We start from the raw sequence: 20503 nt of genomic DNA on the forward strand, positions 1-20503 counted from the left end.
GTAGACCAGGAAAACATTGTCAGTGTAGTATACTTAGGTTTTATCAAAGCATTTTACAAGGTCTTTCAGGCTATCCTTGTGGAAAGATGGAGGGATGCAGACTGTATAATGGCATAGTAAAGCAAATTCAGAACTGGTTGAATGATGAAATCACAAAAGTAGTGAAAGTAATAATATCTACTTAGGGTGATCTGCTGGACCTAGCAGTTCAAGATACCTAAAACAATAAACTGGATTCTCTTAAGATGAGATTTAATAAGGATAAATAACATTCTTCACTTAGGTTCAAAAAAATCAGCTGCAAAAGTGAAGAATGGGGGAAATACAGCTAAAAAACTTTTTATCTGAAAAAAGGTCTTGGGGTCATAGTGGACTACAAATTCAATTTGAATAAATTATGGCATGGTTTTCAGTAATGCTAGTGTAAGCTTAGATTGCATTAAGAGAAATTTGATTTCCAGAATAAGGGATGTGATAGTACCTTTGTACTCTACTTTGGTCCACCTTTGGGTTATTATGTTTAGTTCTGGGTTTTACATTTATCAAGGACATTAACCAAATAGAGCAAATCCAGATAGGTGATTAAGACACTATAAGAAATGAAAGTCACATCAAATAATAAATTTAAGGAAATAGGGTATTTTGCCTAAGGAAAAGACTTAGCGGGAACAATGAAAATTGTCTTCAAGAGATAATCTTATATAATGGAAGGATTGATGGTCATAGGGTTAAAGGATCTGGATTTGAATCCTGGCTCTGCCACTTAAAACCTGTGAGATCTTGGGAGGCAGCTAACATTTCTATGTCTCAGTTTCCTCATCTGCAAAGCAAGGGGGTTGGCTTAAATGACACTTAGAGTTCTTGCCAGCTCTCAATACATGATCCTGAGTTTTTAAAAAGCTGTTATGTAAGAGACTGGACCTTTACTATTTGGTCCTACATGGCAAAAGAAGTTGAAATGGATGGAAATTGATTTTTACAATATATTAGGAAAACTTCCTAACAACAGACCTGTCCAAATGTGGAATGTGACCTTGGGAGGTAATTAGTTTTGAATTACTAGAGGTCTTCAAGCAGAGGCTATATGACCACTTGCCAAGGAATTCCTGTTCATGTGCCTGTTGGATTACATGAGTAGAGGAGAGAGGTCTCTCCAGCTCTGAGATTTTGTTATTCTGAGATCATCTTGTTTAATCTCTTCCTTTTGCAAATTAGGAAACTGAGATTCAGACAGGGAAAAAAAATGACTTGTCCAAGGTCACGCAGCTAGAAAATGGAAGACCTGGGACATGAATCCAAGTTTCTGATTCCGTGTTCAGTGCTCTTTCTACCATATCAATCTCAATCACCCACTAAAATAAAAATAAATTATTGTCTACCTAATAAACTTAATGCTCTGGCCTCAATCTTTTTTACCCCAGATTTGGGTCTCACTGCTCTTCTGCATATACCTTGTGTTCCAACCAAATGAGACTAATCTCTATTCCCCAAACACACTTTATCCTTTATGCCTCTGTGCTTTGTTCATACTGTTCTTTCCATGTGGGTTGTCCTCCCTCCCAATGTTGCCATGTCTTACTGAAACCCTACCTGTCATCCAAGTGGTATTTCCTTTCTGAAGTCTTTAGAACCTCTCTACTGAATGTGGTCTCATGCTCCTCTAAACTTCTAAAGTCCTTCATTTGCACCCCTCTTATGCATTTAGGGTATTTTGACTTTCATTTTAGCCGTTCGTGTACTGACTCCACCATGCCAGCCCCACCCCTCATCCCAATCAAGTTGTTAAGCTTCTTGAAGGGCAAAAAAATTGCCTCATTCACCTGTGGTCCCTCTCTGTAATGCAGTACCTTGTACAAAGTAGATGCTCAATAAGTATTTGTTGAATTGGATTGAATTCTTCCGTATAGTTCTCTTAATAAACAAAGGAATAAGATAGGCAGACCACTTAAACTCAAAGGATTGCTAATCAAATGGGCTTTAAGTGGGAATTTTATCATATGTTTGTCTCCTGTGTTTAAGAAGACCCCTTTTCATCATTAGAACTCCCAGACGATACAAACCAAATGTGGATGCATTGGAGCAATTGTACGTCATGGCACACTCACTGCATCTGGTAACTGCCTGTTATTAGCTGCACTTGGTATGACTTGATAGAGCATCAGGCATCCTGGGATTTATTAAAATGTAAATGACAAAGTACAGAGGAATGTGCAGACAATTGGATTATTCCATTGACTGAATGTTCCAATACTGCTTCTATTTTTAGCAAAGCAATGGCGGCTCCTGCTGTGGAATGCTGAATGGAATATTCCACTCCTGCTAGATAGGGAGAGCTGGGATAAAAGAAAATTAAACCTAATTATTTAAGACTTTTTAATGTGTCTTTTGAAATAACCACTTAAAAATAGTTTGTTAATGTGATCTTTATTTAATGATGATATCTCTGGTATATAATCGTTATATATTTTTATTACTGTTGATTCAGTGACAGTTGGGTCTGTCACTTCATTCATGAATACAAGAGTAAATTTGTCTTTGTGCTCTTGGCCTTGACTTTGTTTTAGGCACAGACATCATATGATGCACTTGACTGGGTGTATCTGACATGTAGCAGTGAGCACATAATATCTGAGTATATTTTTTTTTCATGAAAAATGGCATTATTTAGCCTGGAGAGGAAAGAGATGAGGGATGTCTTCAAGGACATAAAGAGATTTATTATAACAGAGAATCAAAACCAGATGTTTCCCATCTTCATAAGAAGCAAGAGGAAATGGGATTAAGCTGCAACATGAGGGATTTAGGCTAGACGTAAGAAAGAATTTCCTCACAGTGAAGGATGTCAGAGACTGGGATAGGTTCCACTTTAAAAACAAGAAAAACTTTTATCTGTCTGGAATAGCTTAGGTGTGGCTTGTCTGGAGGAAAAGTGGTAGACAAGATGACCTAAAGTTCTATCATCCCCATGAATTCTGTGATTCAAAGAATTATGTCTCCATACAAAGAATTCATGGAAGAAAGTTTATTTCTCAGGGTTGTTATTTTCTCACAAACATTTCTCATAGTTATCTGAACAAATTGTCAAAGTCATGGAATGGGAGAATCTTTGAGCTGGATGAAACCCCAGAGGCCATCTATTTCAGCCTTTACTCAGGGTATGAATATATCCCACACAACATCCCTATAACTGGTTATCTGCTCTCTGTCTGAACATCTCCAGGGACAAGGAGTCCACTGTTTCATGAGGCAGTCCACCTCAAAAATGTCAGCATCTCCTTCCTTAAAATCAGATGAAATCTACTTTCCTATAACTTCCACCTATAGACCCCAGTTCTGCCTTTGGAGTCAAATAGAACAAGTTTACTTGTCTCCACATATCCCCTACACGTTATTTTTACCTCTACTATGAAAAGTTGAGTCAAATTAGATATAATAAAGTAGGTGGGCTTACTTCATTGTACTCCTTACCACTTCTTTTCTGCTATTTCCCACCTCCTCATGGATAATACAAATTTAATTGCTGAATATCCTTGCGACTATGTGTGGCTTAAGGTGGAATAGGGTGGGTGGAGAATGCATTGACTTCTGAATATGCTGAAATGCTATTATAACTCCTGGGAAAGGAAGGTTCTTCCTTATGAGTCAATTTAATTTTCTTTAACTTTTAAGAAGGTTCATTTTACCAGTAACAAAGAAAATCTAAACCTCAGAAAGATCAGGTTTTACTACAAGAATTAGCAGAAATAATTGGAGTGCAAACTGGCTTCAAATTGACCTACAACTCCTGAAACAAATTAAACTGTGACAACAGAGTGTTGCATTTTCCTTGCTTTGAAGATATTAATTTCCTTCCATGAACAATACTCTTTTCTCCTTAACAGACCATGAGGCTATGGACTCACAGGTGCCAGAGCCTCAAGTGTAGCAGTGGAGAAGTAAATCAATTATTCTGCTATTTCAGGTCCAAGGCTCTGAAAAAGAGAGTTTGAGGAATAACAGAATACAGATTGAATCCTGATAAGGATCATAGCTACTACATCAGAACTCCCTACTTTCATTTGCTTGTATGGACACAGGCTAAAAAGTGGGTCTTTTGTAAGGATCTTATTTGACCATTTTCTCTCTGAAAAGGGCACTTGGGAGTTTTAGTCTGTGAGTTCCACATGACTTCAATCATCTGGATGAAAATTCACATTTGAAAATCAATTATCAAAATCTGAATTCAGTGTCAGTCCACGTGGTTCCCCTTTTTTACCTTCATATGGTACCATTAGGAAAACACCTATCAGTGAGGTGGTCTCTTATACAGCTTGATTTCCACATGGCCTTTGAGATCTCTCCTGAGTATTTTTGGTCTTAGCTGGTTCCAGTTTAATTTTTAGAATTAAATAAATAAAGATTTAAGGAAGCAATACAAATAGTTACACAGTTGGTACACACATTTTTATTGTGGGAACAGGAGATACATGTGCTTTTCTTAAAGTCTTCTCAGGTACATTTGTTTTTCCGCATGGCTGATCATCCAAAAAATGTAAGTGTTGCATCCAACTACAAATTAATTCTTCAACAACCTGTGAGATATATAACATAGTCAACATTTTGAAAATGGGACAACCAAAGAAGATATGAGGGCTGTGTCTACACAAGGACTGATGTGAATGGAAATGGAAAAAAAAAAAACATGAGGGCTGTGTCTACACAAGAATTGATATAGATGGAAATGGAATAAAAAATTAAAGATCCAGATATTTGCAAACATCCAGAAGTTTGACAGTGTGTAGCTATAACTTAGGAAATTTTCTTGAGGCAAGACTTCCAGTGTGGATCTTTGCATTTATATATGTAACTGTTTTGTGAATTGTCATTGCTGACTCTATCTAGCACTAGCCTTGGTGCTCCTGTGGTAGATGACATTTTCTCAGCACCATTTTTTTCCACGGCTGAAGTATTCTTGAGTTACTTGCATAGAGAAGGGAGGATTATAACTGCAAATAACTATTGATATTTTCAAAAACATAAGTACTATTGAAATAGTCATCTATAAATATGCAGAGGTACTTGTTAATACATACAGTAAGTACATAAAGCTGGTTAAGAAGGTCTTCATTAGAGGAGTTAATTTGATTATATGAACCAAGAGTCCTGACTTAGCTGAGCATATCACTGAAGTCACTGTACCTATGAAAGGGCCATTACGTGGCCTCCAGGGATGCACCTGTATAAACATTTGGATTGGAATATGCTTATTCACAGCTTGCCATGTCTCTCACTTAGATTGTATCGACATAAACTAACAAAATGGAAGAGTTGAAGCAATAATCTAGACAATTTAAACCGAATAATACCTGATCTAGGGTCAGAACTATATGGACTGACTATCTCATCTGATCAAATTCAAGTTTCCATTTCACTTTAAAACATGACAAATGGAATGGAAAAACCACTAGATTGTGGGTTATAAGACATGGGTGCTAGGCCTTATTTTGCCACTAACTTGCCATGTGATCTTGGGTACCTTTAGGCATTTAATGTCCCTGGACCTCAATTTCTTTATCTCTATGATGAGAAGTAGGAGATAAGAAAGAAGGCTAGACCCTAATGCCCCTTTCATCTTTCAGATTCTAAATCAAGATACTATCATTTGTCTTTATGGGAAATTCCCTCAAGAAATGGCTTTAATGTCTCTCAGACTTCATTGGTCATGCATATGAAAAATTCCAGGGGATAAAAGAGTGACCTATTTGTTTGGTATAGAAAAATTTCAAGAATTGGAAGAAGAGGTGATACTGGTAACCATGTGTCTGACTTCGTTTGATTTTGAAATATATAAAGTACTAGAGCCACTACATGCCTGCTTTATGACCAGAATAAGCAAAGGTAATAAACCTAACCACAACTACTTCCTACTTCTACCAAACACCTTTATCAACCTCACTAACAAAGGAATCACATCATAAATTATAGGCTCTTACCATATAAATGTTTACATGGAATAGGATATATTATCCAACATGTATTCTGTTCCAGGTTGGTTTGTTGGTCCCACAAACATGCCATATTGATTTCTACCTCTTTGCCTTTGCTTTCATTGCTATGGTTGCTTAGGAAACCTTTTCCCTCCATTTCTATTAAACTAAATCCTACCCATACTTCAAGACCCAGATCAAGTCTCTTTTTGTCCATGAAGCCTTACCCCAACCCATAATTATCTCTTTCTGCTGAATTCCCATACCACTTATCTGGTACTTATCATATATGTTAGTTATATATTTATGTGCATATGAGCTGACTCTCCAACTCTACTGTAAGTTTTTTAAGGGCAGGGGTCATGTATTAATAACACCTTGTACCACCTACAAGGCCTTGCTTCCAACAAATGCTGATTGAATAATATCATTTGCCTTTTTGTATGCTACAGGTATAGCTAAAATTATCTGATACCTTAGAGAACACAATTTACCTTTTAAAATACTACTTACTCCAAAAGGGGTTTGCTTTTTTTTCATGTGCCTCAAGATCACACTCAGAAGCTCAAATATGTTGCAAATGATGTAAGTGTTGACACAGCCTTGGGTCCTTAAAAATGTATTAATCAACAAGGATACTGAAATTACCCTATGTATCACTATTAAGAAAAAAAGATGAGATAAGAAAATCCACATTGTATTTAAAATATAGAGGGATACAGAAAAGGAATGGATGATGGTTCATCAGAAAGGTAGATGTTGCTACTGATAAATCTTAGTCAGAAGTCCTGGCTTAGAGAAGGACTTTCATTTTCCTCTGTCTCCTGAGATGATTCCAACTTGCTCCAAGATTTCTATAGGCTAGACATATACCTTCTAGATGTCACTTTTAGCAGGAGGGATGTTTCCAGTTGATCACATCCTTTGTTTCAACATCTTAGTAGCTTCAGCATCCATTAATGTAGCAATCTCTGCAATCTGAGTCTCTTGATGGGGAAAGGATTTCTGGGGAAGGGGCTATTGGATCAGCTGAAAGGAGCATAGACAAATACTCAAGAAACAACAGAACACACCATAGGAAGGATATCACATTGAGAATACTTTGTTGAGTGTACCATTTTCTAGACATGTGAAATGGTGCATCATCAGTACAATGACATTTATATTTCATGGTTCCATGATAAAGTGTCTACCAGTCAGTCAACAGTACTAATTGAGGGTCTGCCATGTGCAAAAAACCTCTATATTAAGCACCATGAAAAGATTAAAGAGGGTGGTCCTTCTCCACACTGTTCTTATAATAACTGAGGAAATAGGGCATACATGAAAAGGTCTCGAAGAAATCACAGTCACCACTGCAAATTAGTACAATTTTGTGCAATGAACTGTTGGAATCATGTTGGAAATAAACAACATAGCCATAGCCAAAGAAAACTCCACACAAAAATGATCTTTGAGCAGAATTTGAAGTAAGCAAGGGATACAACTTGGGTAATAGAAGGAAAGGGAATTCCAAGCAGGAGGATAGCATATGCAAAGACTTGGGACTCAAGAGTGAGCAAGCCACACTCAAGCAGGTTTGTATTATTTGAGCAGAACATCAAAATCAAGGTGTAATCCAAAGTGATGGAGACAACTGTGGATGTGCATAGGGAGGAGAAGGGTACACTTGAAGAGGTGGGGAAATTGATGAGAGCTTTGAAGCATGTGCTGAAGATTACAAATTTGATTTGTGATGTGAATATATATCGGTAATTGGGAACCACCATAGGCTTTTGAACAGAGGAATAACATAATACAAATAACGAAGACAGAGAAGCATAAACTTCAGGTCTGAAAGTATAAAAATTAAGTAAGCTGCCCAGAAAACAATTAAATAAAGAGCAAAGTTTATCACAAAATGTGGAATTAAAGTGGGAAAGCGATTCAGTAAATTTGAATTCAAATATCAGCCTGCCTTTTTTTTTTAACTGTTTGACCTTAACAAGGCATATGACCTCTCTGAGCCTCAGTTTCTTGATTTATAAAATGAGGGATTTAGACTAGGTGGCCTCAGTGACACTGCCCAGCCCTAAATATGACCCTCACATTCCTATGTGTTTGTCATAAATATTGCCAGAGTTACAAGGGATGACTCTTGGGAGAGGGAAGAGAAGAGGTATATTGGGAAATGTAGGTGATGCAAAACCAAAAGATATTATAAAAATAAAAAACAAAAAACAAAAAACATTAACAATAACAATAATAAAAGTAACATGGTATGGTGGCAGGAACACTGGATTTATAGTTAAAGGTCCTAAGTTTCATTATGAGCTCTGCTACTAACTTGACCTTGTACAAGCTGATTGACTTCTCTGGGTGTCAGTTTCCACGTCTGTAAATGACATTTGAGGTCTCCTCCAGCTCTAAAGCTATGATCCTCTCATCCTCTGTTCCCAAATTAATACATGTTACAAAGCATGTCCTCAACCCATCATCCTGCCCTTTCTATTCTTTGGCTGCACTGTTTCTGTTACTTTCTCTGAATGAACTTTACTACTTCCAAATTGAAGACAAACTGAGTTTAGAAGATGTAGAATAAAATATTTTGGAATGACAACTGTTGGCACAGACACAGTCCTGCTTCTTGTATCCCTGAGTTTTTCTTGGGGTTCTGCTATTGGCCTCATAGTCTCAGAGCTGAAAGATACTTTTAAATATCATCTAGTCCCAAACCCTTATTTTACAGATGAGAAAATTTAGAGAAAATTGTTCTTCATTCTCAAGCTGGTATTATACAAATATATGCAGCAAATGGAAGGTTAACGTAATGCTTGCAATGGTAGTCTTATTTAAAAAAAAATCATTGAACTAAAGGCAATGTACAGAGGAAAGAGCACTGGCTCTTAAGTCAGAGGACCTGTGTTCAAATTCTGCCTAAAATGCTTAACAGCATCAGACGCAACTTTGGCAAGTCCTCCCTTTGGGCCTCAGTTTCCTTGTCTGTAAAATGAGGAAGCTGGATTAGATGGCCCTTGGGGTTCCTTCTAGTTCTCAATCTAGAACACTATAATCTGTTAACCCATTACTGCATAAAATCAGGAATTTGGGATTACTAGGAACAAAGGAATTAGACTACTGCAGGGAATGGGGTATGTATGTGTGTGTGTGTATGCACAAACAAAAGTATATTTACAACGTTTGCTACAATAATCAGAGATGGAGTTATACGTTCTTAAAATTATGGGAAAATCAGCCCAAACAACTGATCTTTACAGAGTTTGAAAATTCAATGAGCATTTATTAGGTTCCTATTATATGTTAAGGACTATTCAAATTCTTAGCCAATTTGGAATCTAGGAACAGGACTTAAATGCCAGCCCCAATCAAGGGTCTATGCATGCAAAGAGCAAACAAAAATTGGAGAACTGAGCAGAACATCTTGTGAATGAAGTCAGGGAACCAAAACACTCAGATAAATCAAAACCCCAAAGCTGATTTTTTTCTTTTGGTTTTGATTGTATAAATCAGTCACCTTCAGTCTTATTGAAATACAGTTGATTAATTTTCTACATGATTTTGATGTATATAACTAGTTTAATATAGTTTCTATATGGCCATGACCAAGAACATTAATTGGAATAAGTCCAAGGAGCACTAAGTCTTTTCCATGGGCAAAGTAGATTGGTGGTAAATTTATCTTTGTAAGAGAGCATGTGCATTTCTTTTTTTGTTTGTTTTTTCCTTCAGAAAGTTATCTATATCTGTATATAAAGCATCATAGTACTTGAAAGTTGGCCACTAATGCAGGCATAATTTGCTTTATGTAAGAGACATGCTTTTGAAAATTTGCAGGCAAAAAAATGTATGTTGTGTATTTTCGTGGCAAGGGGAAAAACCCTATATTTCTCTGTGTGTGTATGTATTATATATACATACATATAATATATATGATATGTATGTATGTATGTATGCATGTATATACATATATATATTCAGAACTGGACATTTTAAAATATTCTAAGATAAATCCTTTTGTAAAGTGAAAAATCCATTGGCAAAGTAAATTTAATTTTTTAAATTTTTTGAAAATTTTAAATATTTAATATTAAATATGTAATATTTAATTTTAAATGTCCCCATCATATATGTACATATATTTACATATGTACATATATTTACATAGACATATTTCTATATGTACATGTATATATACCACATGTATTTACACAAACATATCCACATGCACCTGCATAAAGATATATACCTGCATACATACATATATATATACATCTATTATACGTATACATCACCCTCTCAGGGTTCCCTCTAGTACAGGGAGGGAGCTCAGAGGAGGAGCTACATACACGTATAATTAGACTGTAAGCTCTTTGAGAGTAGGGCTTCCTAGTGCTTAGCACAGGGTCTAACACATAGTTGGTGCTTAATAAATGTTGATTGATAATGTGTGTATGTTTTTATGTAAACACACATATATTTACATATATTTGCTTCACTCTGTTTCAGATATGATCCTTCTGGGTAGGTATTGTCACATGTCTTCATACTATAACCATTTATAATTTGGGAATTATTGAGTTCAATTATGCAAAGAGCTATTTGCCCAATCTTGCCTAGCATTGATGGCAGACGTGTAGTAAAGAATATAAATCTTACTAATTTTATAACCTTTGTACCTAATGGGGCAGGATAGATTGGTTAAAAAAATCTATAAGCTATAAATGCTAAGTGTTTTGGACTTATGTCCATGAGTGTTTTAACTTGCTTACAAATTGAATCATTTTAAATCTTTCAAGGGAGGTGAACATTTAAAATGGGGAATCTTTTGGCCATTTGATATCACAAAATCTTTGTATCAACTTATCTGGATGAAAAGTAAGTCAGTTGGTTGCTGTGGTATCCTGTACGTAGATTAAGAACACTCTATGGCAAGTCAGGGTAGCATAAAGAACACTAGAACAGGAGTCAGGAACTTTGAGTTCCAATCTAGCCTTTGACATTTATTAGTTGTGTAATTATGAACAAGTCATTTGACTTCTTTGAGCTTTAGTTTGTAAGATGGATATAATACCTCACAAGATTATTGTTGAGGAAAGCACACTCTAAACTATAAAAATCTCTAAAAATATTAACTATTATTCTTAATACATAAAATGTTAATATTATTCTTATTATTAAATATTAATATTATTCTTCCAATGTTTCCTTTACAAATTCCAATGTTCCATTCTGCTCTGGGGTCCATTTTAAAAAGAAAAATGGTACTCAGTCTGATGAAGGGCAGGCTGAATAAGTACAAGCTGATATATCACTGGCTTCTACTAAGTGGCAGCTTGGTAGCACAGTGGATAGAGTGCTAGGCTTGGAGTCAATAAGACCTGAGTTCAAATTTGACCTCAGCCACTTATTGGTAATGCGATCCTAGACAATTCACTAAACTTCTATGTGCCTCATATTCCTCATCTATAAAATGTGGATAATAATATCACCTACCTTCCAGGGATATTTTGAGGGTCAAATGAGGTATTTATAGTGTCTGGCACTGGTGCTTAATAAATGCTTGCTTCTTCCCTTCCCTCCCTTTCTCACTCTAAGTCAAGTTGTTACCAAACTATGAGTTACCGTTGGGTTTTAAGCTTATTTGTCTGGACTGAGTAATATCATCTACCATTCCAAAATCGGTGCCAAATTTTTTTTCTCCCCAAAGTCTTGGGTGGTGATGAAACCTAAATCTTGATACCTATATTTCCTCATCCAATATATCTCTCTTATTTGAAGGCAAATGATCTGTTAATTCTTCATCATCAAGAACCAGAGTACTCTGACTCCTTCATTTCTCAGCAACCAAGGGCACGTTCCAGGATGATCAGATCACCATTATTCCATCTGGATTTTTTTTTTAACCTATAGAAGACATTTTCAGGGACCTTCTCTGGAACTGGTCACCCGTAGAGTGTCAGGAGTTGTTTGGTATCATGTTCAGACACACAAAAGGGACATGGTCTTAGAAAATGACTTGTAGAAAAGTTGCAGCTACTCACTACGTGTCATATAAGATGAAAAAGATAGGTAGAAAAAAGCATATTATTTGTTGTAATTTATGTTCTAATCATCACATTACTGTCATTGTCCTTGCCTAGGGTCAATTTCTTAGCATATCACATTATTATTTCAACAAAAGAGATTCATTTCTTCTTGATAACACTTCCTACCTTAATGTTATCTACTGTGTTCTTCGTCTAAAAGCAGGACAAAGACTTAACCAGAGAGAACTGGGAAAACTTTTGCAAGCAAATCAAATACTCACAATCATAACCATTAATTTGACAATTATCCAACTAGGCCACAACTACTCACTTAAGGATGATTATAACTACCTTTCATCTCTAACAGTATATAAGCAAGTGCCTGGGGAACCCAGAACTCTTCATATCTTTGCCTTATACTGTTTACCAAGATTGTATTTTGGTCAAAAGAGACTGACTTTTAAAATATCCCTGGGCTTTACCTACTCATGAGTCATTTCAAATGACGAAGAATACATCAGAAAAAATGCTCAAGTAGGCAATCCATAAAGGAAGCACACACAACTATGTGCACATTAGTATAATTACAGATTGCAAATTATATCGGATGTCTCTAATAACTAATTTTTTGAAAGCTGATTCCACTTGAGATTTCAATAGCAAGCAACATTTTGCAGGTGGCTCCTTCTGTACAGTATCCAAAGAGAGTCACTCCCCTAATGATGTGGTTATATCCTGCAATATAAAGCCATAGCTCTGGCTTAAAGACCAATGAAATCCAGGTTATAGCTTGATCGGACAAGGGTATCCTTGTAGGATATTCCCCAAAGGTAAAATTTGGTACAGCCATTTTCTGTTGTGCCTTTGATATAAGAAGTGTCTGGTTGCTTTTAGCCGACAGTTGTTTTCAGAAAAAATAAACAAGAGACAAATTTCACCATAAAACCACAGTAGGAGATATGGAGGAAATTATATAAAGCTATGGCTATAAGCTATGGAAACCAAAAGGCATCAGTACTCAGAGCAATTTATGAGAGAAGTGCATCATGGAACTGTTGATCATATCTTTGAAAATTGAACCTTATAGTAATTTGCCTCTTATAGACATTTGATTAATTTCTTCTTAAAAAAAAGATACCCTAAACTCCCCCATTTTAAATTGGTGGGGTTTCATCACCTTCTTTCTATAGGCTGAATCACCAAATAAAATATATACATTTGTGACCTTGGTGAGACAAGGCTTATTATCTGAGTTGATAGAATCCATTTTCTCAATTTCTTCTTAAAGATCTTTCTGCTAATTAGTTAAGAATACTAGTGAATTATTTAATTATCTGTACTTTTATGCAATAAAATATGTTGTCATCTCACATGTTTTATCACGCTGTTGCTGCTCACACTTAATGATGCCTCTATAGTTAGCAGTTTCCTTTGTTCTGCTCAGTAAGTGGTTTTCAAAGGGGGTGGGCTAAGAAAGGGAAGAGTCTTGGGGTTTGTAAAATCAAATCATACATGCCTAGTGCACATGCAAAACTTTATGCATTTACATGAATTTCTCTTTAGAAATTAAGTTGCAATTCCTTTTGGAATAAGTTAGGGGGTTCATGTCAGTGACTATAGATGCAACCATAATGACATTACTGTACCTTGGACATCTCTCCAGTGCATTTCCATCGCAGTGAAATGGTAAAATGACAGATTTAATTTTTTTTTAAAATCAGCAAGGAATGTCTTTAACAAGGAAAAGGTAAATTATGATAATTGCTCTGAATGGTTGGATCCTTGAGCATTACTAATTAGCATTTATTGCCTGGATTACAGAACAATGTGTGTGAAACCGAACTGAGATTGCTCTTTTATATCAACGACTGAAAAAAGGCAATGGAGTAAGAATGCAGCAAAGCCAATGTAGCATCCATACTCATTCTACTGTCTCCCCTTCATACACCAGGGTTCTGGCTCTTCAGCAATATAAATACATAGTGAAGGCGAGACTCTTACTATTCATAGCCCATTCATTGAATAGTTGGAGCACAGATTTGTAAGTAAAGGCACGAATGCGGATTGGATAATTAGGATGACAGGGGTGGGGGAAATGGCATTCTCTCCAAAATGTTGGTTTTTTGTTTGTTTGTTTTGTTTTGTTTTTAGGAGCGGTAGGAAGAGAAAAATCCTGAAAGTTAAAAAAATGAAGAGTATTGGAATCTGCTTGATTTAGGTATCATTCAGTTGTTCTGGATGTGCTTTGATTGCATGGTTAAACAAAGAACTTAGCTCTAATGAACGCCTGCATTAAACTTAAATAAGACTTGAAAATCACGCCTCAAATCAGATATGATTTTCTTTCAGATGGGTTACAAATGAAAATCATTTAAGATACTAGTTTCCAGGACAAGTTTCCTTTTTCATTTAGGAGTTTACAATGGAAGAGACTCTGGAATTAGAAATCAATTAGGAATTAATCAGCAGACCAACACCAGCCACTTAATTATATGTCACTCATATAATTTGGCAATTTGGATACATGAATCCTAAATAACTTGGCAGGTATTACATAGAGGATGGGAGGAAAAATAAGAATGAACTCTTCTTAATGTATTCTTATATGTCCTTAACCATGGACTGTGATAGCAAGTAGAAAAAAACAGAGCATCATAGAATTTTAGAGCTGGCACTCGATACAATCACTCTTCTTCCCACCAGTCTCCATCCTTTCCCTACCCTTGGTTCCTTTTAGGTTGAAAGAATAAGTTTGAGTAAATCTATGAAGAGCTTAAACAGGCTGGTGAAAAAAATTAATTCTGCTGAATGAGCAAATGCATTTGGAATGCAGAGATGCAAATAAGATAATACTTTTCTTGCCTTTCTACATACTAGACGGATTAGCTTAGAATGTTAAATTTGATTTTATTAGAATATATTAACAATGTTTTAATTAATACTAATCAAATTTCTCTTTCCCCAGGGCTTGGTGTGTTCCCAACACTAATCATCTGTCTTTTGGGGAGGGGAGCAAAAAATTAAAAACAACACCCCAAAAATTAATGTAATAACTAAGGACTTTCATATATTCCTCATAATTATCCTGCAGGCAAAGGAAAACCATGAGCTTTTCATCCAATATAGCTGCATCTAGTTCTCATGCGTTCTGGATTTAAAGGCACTGTTATGTTTGTCAGTTCTCAATAAAAGCAAAATTACTGCCTTGAGAAATGAAAATATTCTATCATTTTCTTTGGGGGAGGAAAACCTCATGTTGCAGGAAAGGTTGCTGGCTAGTTGGCATTATTTTTAATTCTCTCTGGAGCTCTGCAGGACAATTATATTTTCAACTGTACTGGTTGTGAGATGGCACCTCTTTGGTGACAGAGACCAAAAAAAAAAAAAGACTTGAGTTAAAACATGGTGAACGGGTGTCCCCTGTGAACCGAATTGTAAGTGTGTGGTGCACTGCATTTCTCTTATTATTCCCTCCTTTTCTCTCAAGCTTCCTGTTCTTCTGCATCCAAAAGCTCCAGTTCAGTTCTTTCTCTGCACACCCCACCATTCCCCGCCTTTTTTTTTTTTTATCTGCCAAGCTGGATTTGCACTTTTAAAGATCAGTATCAATAAGGCCCGGCTTGTTTCGGTTGCACTCTCCCTTTAAAAGACAGCCCCCTCTAATTGATGCGTCTGGGCTAGTCTAGACTGGTAGTGATTGAACCAACTACCAATTATGTTATTCATTTCACTGAACTTCACTGATGGGCTCCGTGAAGGAGAAGGGGTGTCGAGAAACCTGCCCCTGCAGTGAGGCAGTTCCCTGCTGCTGAAATAGAAAATCCTATGCGTCGCTATGCACTGCCAAATGCCTATATGATCAATTGTACAAGAGCAGCCTCAGTATACCAGACGTCTAGTTGAAAGTGTGTTTCGAGGGGGAGGGAGAAACAGAAAGATTTTTAATGCAACCCATCTCATTAGATTAATTTTTCCTACAAACATCTTACATTCCATCAGGATTATATTCTACGTAGTTACATAGGCATCTTTTATGTGCATATATTTTCATAGAATCTGATGAGTTATATAGCCCCTGGAAAAAGGGCACCTTATATTTTCTACATACTTTATATACATCATGTGCCAACATATGCCCATAATTTGAATAGATTGCCTTTATAGACATCAGAGACCTGTGCCTAAACAAATTAGGTAAAATACAAAAATAACCGCCATCCATTGTTGTTCAAAGCAAAGAATCCTTTAAAATTAAATATCTCCTGTCCTTTTAGACTCATTTAAGACCATTAAAGACTGGAAAGCGTTATTTAAAATCACGCTACTTTCACAGCAGATTTCAACAAAAGATATTCTTCAATTATAGCCCAGTAAATCTTTCCAGTTCAGTGTTCTGATACAAAATGGTCTCTCGACTACCATTTGGATTCGATGACAAAAAAAAATGCAATAAACACATATTTTACAGGAAAAGAACAGTCTCCTTACCCTTTGATCATAGATATAAAATAACCACACAACTGATAGAAAGGATTCAGAAGGAGAAAGCTTTTGCAGTCAAAGGTTGGTTCGGATTTAAATCTTTCCTTTTCCGTAAACAGGAGGCAAATACTCTCGCAGGGTCACTTTAACTGCTTTAATTAAATTGTATATCATTAGGCGTTCAAAATAGAAAGGTAAGTTACTGTTCTTATTCTTGGGCTGTGAGATTTAGCTAAACCACTGAAAATGCCCTGTAAGGGGAAAAAAAAAAGTTACCTTTTCAGAATACTAAGAACTAGGTAGCGTTATCAAATAATCTCGGATAAATATGAAGAGTTTTTTTGGTTATAAGTTACTTTTTGTGAAATTTAGCCTTGAGCGAGGACAATTTTTCTCCCATTTTGAAGGATACTCGTGGAGAAATATAGTAGCTTTGTTTTTTAACTGTTAATCTGGATACACCTGGGAAACACAATTCCAACCTTCACTACTTTTAATCCCATTAGGCTTTGTCATTTTTTTTTAATCACTAAAGTACATTAGTTTTTTTTTTCTTTTTTCCATTTTAGCTCTGGTCCCATCTCCCCACCCCTTAAAAAGCCTTTCATGGTAGCACACAAATCAGGTCTATTAACACTCCCAACTCATATCCTCCCAGCCGAACAGCACGAAGAGTATTTTGAACCCAATCAATCTGTCATTTTGGATTGCAATCTCAGCCCAAGGAATGGTTTTGACACCGATATATGGATGCATGTGTGCACATGCATCTATATGTATCACATATATATATTCATGCATACATTTTAATTGGGCATAAATCTAAGATTAACTGTTCAGTTTCAAACTTGGAGGCATGGGGCATGCTGGGACTTCAGCTGAGATGTTCTGAGGTCAAGCACCAGGGTACTGAGCTGTTCTTGTTACGCTCTGATAGTACTGTGTGTTGCTCTCAAGGAAAAGAAAATGTAGGTAGATGATCTCCACCAGCCTCAGACATAAAATTTATATGTATATAGATATATCGAGAGAGAGAGAGAGAGAGAGAGAGAGAGATACATCTATATACATATGATCGTGCCTCCTGGATATTATAATAGCACATACGTACACACTTTAACAAAAACAAAAGAAAATATATAATCTGCCACCTTCTAGTCACCTGATTTCTAACAATGAGAACTCTAGAGATCCACTCATCTATTTCGCTCAAAGTTTCTTTCCTTTTGTGTTTGCTTAAAAACAAACAGAAAAAAAAAGTTCCACCAAATATCCCAGATGCAAAGGCACAACTCACAGCTCCCAAGAGCCTAACCCGTGGATTTAAACGGTAAACATCACAAGTTAGGGTCTCAGGGATTGAGAGGGGCGCAACAGACATTCCTTTCTTGAGAAGAAAAAAGAAAACCTCAAACAAGAATGACAGGCAAATTCTGCTCAAGGTTCATGGCTAAAATACAATGAACAGGTGGAAAGACATCTTCTCTTTGAGCCCCTGCTGTTAAAAAATGCACATTCCATTTACTTGAAGATATAGGCATATGTGTAAAGACCTCTGCACACATGTTAGCATGCTCATATACATACCTGAACACAAAACCATGACCAAATAGCAGACTCTCTCACGCTTTGGTTTACTAAAATGGAAAATACAGGAACATTTCTGGAAACATCTCTGTCTCTCTTATTTTTTTTAATGATTATAAAAAGGATTGGTCATATGTCAAAGCTTTAACTTAATTTTAATTAGGAAAGAATTAAATATAAAGAAAATTTAAGGCATCCCTCTCCTCCATTGGAGGCAGAGAGCCAGGCAAAATCAGACAGACCAGATTTTAGGAAAAAGAGAGCCTGAGAAGCGGCAGTTTAGAGCTTATGAAAGTGTGAATAAGAATATCGTGTAGAAACTCACCCATTTGGAGTATCCAGGGGCTTCAGCCTTCAGGAACAGCAGCCAAAAGAGGTGGGAAGGGAACAGGAGGTAGCCAGGGTGAGGAATTTCAATGGAGAGGAACAGGGACAGGGCTGAGGCTGGCGTGGGGAATATTACCTTACGTCTATCGTTCTGCAGTTTGCAGTTTGACATAAGAAGAGGAAAAAAAGCAAAGGCGGGTAGGGGGTACAAAACGGCCAACTGCATTTTTAAAAACTGTTCAGCCAAAATCTCCATAGAGAGGGGGGGAAAAAAAGGCTAAAACTCTCAACAGCTGCTTTTTTCCCCTTCCTTCTTTCTCTCTAGTGTCCACTTTGCGAGTCCGGCAAACTGCGGCCTCCTCTGCATCAGCTGCTTGGTGAAAGCCAAGGCCAAATTAACTAGAGTCTGTCATTTGGGAGACATAGAGTGAGGCATGGCTGGGGGTGGGGTGGGGGGGTCAAAGTGTAGAAGGGAAAGGAAAGCAGGAGAGACATCGGGGATCCTTTGAATTCTCCTGCCGACATTTCAGGGAGAACCTGAAGCATCACCCACCCCCTTCCATCCTGGATGACAGCTACTGTTATTTTCTTTCCCCCCTCTTACTGTGAGATGATCTTTCCTGTGCTGAAAAGCTTCCTGCGCAGCCTCCAAAAATAAGACTACTCAGAGGAGGGGAGGGGAAAGGGTGGAGGAAGAGAACTCTTCGATTTCTCCTTATTTTTCTTTCTTTCTCCCTCCCTCCCTAGCCCTCTTCTCTTTTCCCTCTTTTCCTTCTTTCTTTTCTTCTTTCTCTTTCTTTCTGTAACATTTAGGCCTCAGCAAGGTGAATGTCTGGTTGGTCGAAGATGACAAAGCAGTTGCATCGAAAAGGAAACTCACAGAGGCCCTGAGCTCTCAGTAAAAATGTGAAATATTATCCATTCATTTCCTTATGCAGCTGAAAACATTTAAAGCCCCAGGCTCTCTACTTCTCTACCCAACCTCCTCTCCTTTTATTTTTTTAGTAGAAACAGACAAACAATACAGCCACATTATATCTCTCTACTTCTCTCCGCTACATTCATGAACTGTGTATTTTACCTCCCTCTTCCCCCCCCTTTTTTCTCACCTCTGTAGGTTCCCTTCAAGCCAAAATCCTCTGTCCAGAGTCTCTCCTTCTTCTCTCTCCTTTCCTTCTTCCTCTTCCTCTTAGAAAAGCCAGTCCGTCATCACTATACCTAGTCTCTCTCTCTCTCTCTCCCTCTCACACACACACTGTCTCTCAACCTCCCTCCCTTTCTCTTTAAAAAAAAATTTTTTTAAAGGCTCTTTAGACACAGCAGCATGAAGTGGCTGCCTTTGAGAAAGCACATTTAATCTTTACTGGCTCCCCTAGGTTTCAGTGAAGAAGAAGACGAGGGAGGAAAAAAGAGAGAGAGGGAGAGGGAGGGAGAGAGAGAGAGAGAGAGAGAGAGAGAGAGAGAGAGAGAGAGAGAGAGAGAGAGAGAGAGAGAGAGAGAGAGAGAGAGAGAGAGAGAGAAAGATTGTAAGGGAGGCTGCTGACGGACAGCAAGCATCAGGCACAAATCAGCGACGAGTTGAAATTTCCTAGACCACACTGCCCCCTTTCTTCTCTTCCCTCACACTCAGCTCCTGGAAAGCCAGAGTGTCTGGTTACAGGAGGTTTGGGGTCTCCTTTTGCCAACCATCATACAGATTCCTTGCATGCCTGCTTAAATCTCTAGTAGAATAAGGAATCAATATCCCTCTCTAATCACCTTTAGCTCTTCTATGGGTTTCTCCCCCCACCCCGAGAATACAGTCCCTCCCCCCTCCCCCATTTTCTCCCCCCTCCCTGTTAGGCTCATATACAAAGCTGCAGTACTGTTATTTCTCACTTCCTTCCATATCTTGGAGACAAGGGCTGGAATCAAGCGTCTCTTTTAACATTCTCTCTCTCTCTCTCTCTCTCTCTCTTCTCTCTCTCTCTCTCCTCTCTCTCTCTCTCTCTCTCTCTCTCTCTCTCTCTCTCTCTCTTTCTCTCCTCTCTCCTCTCTCTTCCCTGTCTCATCCCTGATTCTCAGCACCGGATGCACTAAAGCATTTCCTTGACTACTAATGAGACCCAAAATACC

The 20503-nt window shown here is 37.3% G+C and overlaps 1 long non-coding RNA gene across 1 annotated transcript; it reads right to left on the reverse strand.

The window, feature by feature from the left end:
- Positions 1-4416: 4416 nt before the first annotated feature.
- On the reverse strand, positions 4417-19421 carry LOC110207249 (uncharacterized). Its single transcript, XR_013483022.1, has 2 exons — positions 18387-19421; positions 4417-6995 (listed from the first exon to the last, which is right to left on the reverse strand). It is a non-coding gene; the product is annotated as an uncharacterized LOC110207249 (long non-coding RNA).
- Positions 19422-20503: the final 1082 nt, after the last annotated feature.

The sequence above is a fragment of the Phascolarctos cinereus genome, unplaced genomic scaffold (genome assembly GCF_003287225.1).
Source record: "Phascolarctos cinereus isolate Bilbo 61053 unplaced genomic scaffold, phaCin_HiC Scaffold_726;HRSCAF=1367, whole genome shotgun sequence".
Taxonomy (NCBI): Eukaryota; Metazoa; Chordata; class Mammalia; order Diprotodontia; family Phascolarctidae; genus Phascolarctos; species Phascolarctos cinereus.